A 7,500-nucleotide genomic window follows, 5' to 3' on the forward strand; every position below is an offset into this window, starting at 1 on the left:
ACACATACGAGCGCACACATATACTGTACACACATACCCTTACACACACACACACACGCGCGCGCAAATATGAGTATTTGTGTGTGTGTGTGCAAAGTATATGCTGAGTGAGTATATGCGAAGTATATGTTCATGTGGTTATAATAACCACATAACAACAACAGGCCTTTGTTCCCAAGAACCGATGGAATAACTAGTATATTCAATGTGTTGATGGTATGCGAAAACGACTTTCTACTATAAACATGAAATATAAATGAAAAACAAACCAAAATCAAAACAACCGTCAAAGAAAAAATGCATCAGATACTTTGCTCTTTAAAAAAGTGAGAACTAATTCATAATTATTTATTACACGAAACAAAATTAATCTTAAATAACACAGTCGCGTATCATTTAAAAAAAAAAAAAAAAGGTTTCACATAAAACTTCTTAACGATATTATACTGTCAAGGAGACTGCTTGTTTGTCATCGGTGAGATAAACCGCTAAAGATATTAGAAAAAAGTCTTTATGCTATAGTATATCTAGATTCTTTGTGATATTTATGTAGATGCGAATGTCAAGAGAAACTTCATTCCGGTTCATATTATAATCAACAACAAAACATACATATTAAAGTGAAAAAAAATGAATAGATAATTAGCTTCAGCCGAGAGCTACAGTGTAAATTCTCCCCTCTCTCTCTATTTATCTATCTATATGTCTATTTATCTCTCTCTCTCTCTCTCTCTCTCTCTCTCTCTCTCTCTCTCTCTCTCTCTCTCTCTCTCTGCATTTATCTATCTCTCTGTCTCCGTCTCTCTCTCTCTCTCTCTCTCTCTCTCTCTCTCTCTCTCTCTCTCTCTCTCTCTCTCTCTCTCTCTCTCTCTCTCTCTCTCTCTCTCTCTGTCAGTCTCTCTGTCTGTCTGTCTGTTTGCCTGTCTCTCTCTCTGTCTATCTCTCTCTCTCTCTCTCTCTCTCTCTCTCTCTCTCTCTCTCTCTCTCTCTCTCTCTCTCTCTCTCTCTCTCTCTCTCTCTCTCTCTCTCTCTCTCTCTCTCTCTCTGTATATATATATATAGATATGTGTGTGTGTGTGTGTGTGTGTGTATGTATAAACTGTGTTTATTTATATATATACATATATAGCCACTGGGTGGACAAGCCAGCCCAAGTCAGTGCCAGTCCCAAGCCCGGGTGAATATAGAGAGGGTTGGCGTCAGGAAGGGCATCCGGCCATAAGAGATATCTGTCAGAACCTGATCACATAAGAATGGGACAAAACTACAGAGAAAAAAAAAAAGAAAAAAAAGAAAAAAAAAATATATGTGTGTGTGTGTGTGTGTGCATATGTGTATATATATGTATATATATATATGTATATATATACATATATATATATACATTAGTATACATACCTCATCACCACAGCCTCACTGGCACTCAGCTGTCATTCCATCACAATAAGGTAACAGTGAACTCCTCATTATACGGAGCACAATAGGTTCAGTGTCTTCTAAGCGGCATCTGTTAGCTCAACAGCTCATCCCAAAGACTACCTGGGAAGCAGTGGTAGCCTCAGTGAAGGAAGAATGTTTACTTTGGAGTGAAAGCTAGTTACGATTTTTTACTTCAAGGTGGAGGTGAGTTAGGTTGAGTTACGTGTCTTTACTTTAAAGTTACAAATGTAACGAGTGTTTTCTTGAAAGTGAAAATTAGTATCGAATGTTTTCTTGGAAGTGAAAATTCGTATCGAATGTTTTCTTGAAAGTGAAAATTAGTATCGAATGTTTTCTTGAATTTTAAAATTACTAACGAATGTTTTCTTGAGTTTGAAAATTAGTAACGAATGTTTTCTTGGAAGTGAAAATTACTGACGAATGTTTTCTTGAATTTGAAAATTACTAACGAATGTTTTCTTGAGTTTGAAAATTACTAAAGAATGTCACTAAAATTACTAATGATTGTTTTCATTAGTTAGTTACAAATACTTCCTTTAGAGTGAAAATGAGTTGCAAATATATTCTCTACAGTGAAGTTCAGTTACAAATGTTTTTTTTAAGTGAAAATGAGTTACAAATATCATCTTTAACGTGAAGTTTAGTTACAAATGCTTACTCTAAATGTTTAATCAAGAGAGAAGTATAGTTGCGCATCAGCAGTTTTAGCTACGATCGAAAAGACAGAATGGGTATTGTAACGATCAGGAATATCACATTACAGAAAAGACAAGGAATATCTGCTATGATAATGGCAACGTCGTGAGATAAGATGAGGTATGTGTGCGTGCGTGTGTGTATGTGTTTGTGTGTATGTGTGTGTGTGTGTGTGTGTGTGTGTGTGTGTGTGCGTGCGGGTGTGTGTATGTATTTGGGGATGTGTGTGTATGTATTTGGGGATGTGTGTGTGTGTGTGTGTGTGTGTGTGCTTGGGTATGTGTGTGTGTGTGAGAGAGAGAGAGAGAATAAGAAAGAGAAAGTAAATGAATAGATAGACAGAGATTGAGAATGAGAAAGGAAAAGAGAATGAGATAGATATAAACAGATAGATGGAGACAGACACAAAGAACGAACCATAAAAGAAAGACAAATTGCATGTAAAATAAATGTACAAGATAAACAAAGCCAGATATCCTCTTAATATCCCGAAAACAATTAAAGAGACTGACTGTCCTCAATGGCAAGACCACTTTTACCAAGCGATCAATGACACACGCATTACAGATAAGAACCTCGTAAACAACAGGATACGGCGAGACAGACAGACAGACAGACGCACCCACACATAGATATATATATGCGCGGGTGTTTGTAAGAGAGAGAGGGTGGGGGAGGGGGGAGGGAGGGAGGGAGAGAAAAAAAGGATAAATGATTTTCATAGACATAATAATAAAAGAGAGAGACAGAAACATCCAAACACACCTAGTAAAAAGAACAGAGACAAGCAATCAAATAGAAACAAACACACAAACAGAAGCAAGAGAACATACAACAGACAAACAGAAACAAACATACAACAAACAAACAGAAACAAACAAACACATATCCAGAAATAAACAAACATGCAACAAGCAAAAAGAAGCAAACAAATATGCAACAAGCAAACACATATCCAGAAACAAACAAGCAAACAGAAATAAACACAAACAAACATGCAACAAGCAAACAGAAATAAAGACAAACAGAAACAAACAAGGATACAACAAACAAGCAGAAACAAACACACAGACAAAACAAACACACAAACAGAAACAAACAAACAAACAGAAACGCACAAAAACAAACACAAACAAACACACAAGCAAACACATAAACAAACGCACAAGCAAACACACAAACAGAAATGAACACAAATGAACACAAACAAACACACAAACAAACGCACAAGCAAACACACAAACACAAACAAACACAAACAAACACACAAACAAACACACAAACAACCGAACGTCACGAAGCAAAGACAAGAGAGCTCAAGGCGTAGGAAATCGGCCTTAGCTCGTTTCTAAGACGCTGGTGTGGCGAGACGAGGGGCGACGGCGCCACTGTGATTTCCTCAGCCTGGGGGTTTCATTCTGATGTATATTGCACGCAAGCATCCTTCTGCACGCCGTGAGTTTCCTCCCCCCCACCCCCCCTTGTCTTTTTTTTATTTTTTTCTCTTTCTTTTTTCTTTTTTTTTTCTTTATTTCTTTGTCTGTATTTTTTCTTTGTTTCTTTCTCTCTTCCTTTTTCTTTCTTTCTTTCTTTATTTATTTATTTATTTATTTATTTATTTATTTCTGTTTCTTTCTGTTTATCTTTTTCACTTTCTCGCTTTCTCTCTTTCTCTTTCTCCCTCTCTTTCTCTCTTTCTCTCTCTGTCTCTCTCTCTCCCCCCCCCCCCCCCTCTCTCTCTCTCTCTCTCTCTCTCTCTCTCTCTCTCTCTCTCTCTCTCTCTCTCTCTCTCTCTCTCTCTCTCTCTCTCTCTCCGTCTCTCTCTCCCTCTCTCTCTCTCTCTCTCTCTGTCTCTCTCTCTCTCTCTCTCTCTCTCTCTCTCTCTCTCTCTCTCTCTCTCTCTCTCTCTCTCTCTCTCTCTCTCTCCGTCTCTCTCACCCCCACTCTCTCTCTCTCTCTCTCTCTCTCTCTCTCTCTCTCTCTCTCTCTCTCTCTCTCTCTCTCTCTCTCTCCCTCTCTTTCACCCCCACTCTCTCTCTCTCTCTCTCTCTCTCTCTCTCTCTCTCTCTCTCTCTCTCTCTCTCTCTCTCTCTCTCTCTCTCTCTCTCTCTCTTTCTCTCTCTCTCTCTCTCTCCGTCTCTCTCACCCTCACTCTCTCTCTCTCTCTCTCTCTCTCTCTCTATCTCTCTCTCTCTCTCTCTCTCTCTCTCCATCTCTCATTCCCCCAAGATGGTTGTAGAATGGTAGTATTATTGTAGGATGGTTTAACCTCTTGTTTGTATAGTGGATTGCTGTCTTTAGGATTTATAGAAGTGTGTTAATTAAGTGTATAAGTAAAAGGACACCCTTGCTGTTGTTTTTACTTAGGTATCTGTACGTATTTAATTAGGCTTACGTACGTTCTTGCTTAGGTGTATGTACTTGATTAAGCGAGTATACGTACTTGAATAGGCGTGTGTACGTACATGGAGTGCGTACTTATATATCAGGCCTGTGTACGTAGTTAATATGGCGTGTGTGCGTGCTTGATATGGCTTGTGTACGTGCTTAATGAATCGTACGTACTTCAAATCGTATATAACTACTTGAACAAGCGTGTGTATGTTTAATTAGGTGAGAATATGTGCTCAATGTATTGTATGTACGTACATAATATAGTTTGCATTGTATTTAATAAGGCGTGTATACATACAAGATCACATACATAATTAAGGTTTGTGTATGTAGTTCATAAGATGTACATATGTACGTATTTCATAAGACGTGCATATGTACAAAACTGGGCAAGTGTACGTGCCGAGTTGGGTGTGTGCATGTGCTTGCGAAGACAAATTGGTGTTTGTGTGTTTTGCAATATTTGGCATTCACTTACTGTAAATATTTTCTCACTTATTAGGTTTACAAGAAGCTGTAATCATGAAAGAGTTACCGACATTCTAAAGATTTTCGCCCGACGAAAAAAAAAGAAAAACAAATGTCTTTTAAAAAGTATGTATAATAAAAAAATTATATATGAATTTGAGGAAAAATAAAGCTTGATTTTTAAAAAAAGAATAAGACATCGCAAAAATGTTTTTCTTTTTTTTTTCTTTTTTTTGTATCTTATCATCGCGCTCATCTCACATTAGTTTTTTTGTTGTTGTTGTTTTTTATTTGTTTCTTCATCCTAAGATTTTACGCAGGCCCCCGTATGTTTTCGTTTGTCTGTTGTGTGTATGTGCGTGTGTTTGTGTGTGTTTGTGTGTGTGCGTGTGTGTGTGCGTGCGTGTGTGTGTGTGTGTGTGTGTGTGTGTGTGTGTGTGTGTGTGTGTGTGTGTGTGTGTGTGTGTGTGTCTTTCTTTTTTCCTCTATGTATTTGTTTGCTGGTGTGTGTGTGTGTGTGTCTTTGTTTTTTCCTGTGTATTTGTTTGCTGGTGTGTGTGGGGGGGGGGGGAGGGGTTCTTTGTTTGCTTATGTTTATGTGTGTCTGTTTATTAGAGTGTATATTAGAGTGTATATGTTTATTTACGTGTCTTTATCTATATGTGTACCTAGTTGCGTACGTGTGCACATGTTTCTGCGTGTGCGCAAGAGCATATGTACGCGCGTGTGTTTCTCTTGGAGATAAAGAGTTCTTTAAACCTTTGCTTATAAAGCCGAGTGGGTGTCTTTCCTTATGACTCAGGAACTATAACTCTGTCAAGTGTGCTGAAGGTACGGAGAGGGAGTAGGGGGAGGGGGGAAGAAGGGAAGAGGGGAAGAGGGGAAAGGGGTAAGGGTGAATGGGGAAGAGGGGAAGAGGGGAAGGGGAAGGGGTGAAGGGGAAGGAGGAGGGGAAAGAGGAGAAGGGGAAGGGGGAAATAGGTGAGGGGGAAGAGGGGATGGGGTAGGGGGAAAGGAGGGGGAGGAGAGTTATAGGTTATTTCTTATCCTTCTCTCACTCGTATTTATATATTTGTCTACCTCCCCCCCCCCCCCTTCTCTCTCTCTCTCTCTCTCTCTCTCTCTCTCTCTCTCTCTCTCTCTCTCTCTCTCTCTCTCTCTCTCTCTCTTTATCTCTCTCTCTATCAAAATAGCTGCAGTGCAGAATTCTTAGTAGTTATGGCAATAGTAGTAGTAGTAGTAATAGTGATAGTTATAGTAGTAGTAGTAGTAGTGGTGATAGTGGTGGTGGTGGTAGTAGTAGTAGTAATAGTAGTTGTAGTAGTAGCATAGAAGTGGTGGTGGTGGTAGTAATAGTAGTAGCAGTAGTGGTTGTTGTTGTTCCTGTTGTTGTAGCAATTTCTGGCAGTAATAAACACAGGGAGGAAAAAGCTGAAGGTGTGCAAAAAGTAGCGTTAAGCAGGAGTCATCTAGTAGTAGCAAATGAACTGTATCAGTTCATGAAGAGTACCATCACATTCATAGTTGATGTAGATTTGCTGTTATCACTATACTATGATTTATGTGTATGTATATGTCTTGCATCATGATAATCACAGTGCATCATCATTTATGTGTATAAATACGTCAAGAATCATACATTATGAAGATTATATTACATTACCCTTTATTTTTACATCTGGGTTTAGCATCATGTATATTCACAGAAACATTACACTATTTGAAAACAAGACTTAATTCCACAAGTAGTATGAGTGAATGGATACCTACTTCTCTCTTAATATTCCAGACCCACCGTAACGATCTTCGTCTCATTTCATTTGTTGGTCTTAATAAGATTCTCTCCGGCCTGGTTCGTCTTCAGTGGCTCAGTTTAAGCTTTGTGAAAAAATACGTAATAAAGGAGTGAATCAGAGGGCATTTGTACAGGCTCACTGAAACGTACGCTCCGACATATATACATGCCCTTCCACACACACACACTCATGAATTTATGCACGTGTATCTCACTCGCGTTTTTCTCTTCTTCTCTTTTTTTCTCGCTCTCCTCTTTTTCAGTATTCAGTATGTGTGTGTGTGGTTATGTATATATGTATATATATACATATATATACATATATATACACACCAATATATATATACATACACACATTCTTATATATGTATGCACGTATATATACATGCATACATATATATATATATATATATATATATATATATATATATATATATATTTATATACATGTACGTATCTATGCATGTACACACACACACACATACACACACACACACATATGTGTGTGTATGTGTGTGTATAAAACATACATGTATACATACATATATATACAAATATATATATACATATATACATTTATACATATATACATATATATATGTATATATACGGGTATATATATACACACACGCGTGTGTGAGTACATAGCATCCCATGACTGAATCCCAGACTACAGAACCCTTCATTCATACAGAAATTATAAGAGT

The sequence above is a fragment of the Penaeus chinensis genome, chromosome 42, assembly GCF_019202785.1.
Source record: "Penaeus chinensis breed Huanghai No. 1 chromosome 42, ASM1920278v2, whole genome shotgun sequence".
Lineage (NCBI taxonomy): Eukaryota > Metazoa > Arthropoda > Malacostraca > Decapoda > Penaeidae > Penaeus > Penaeus chinensis.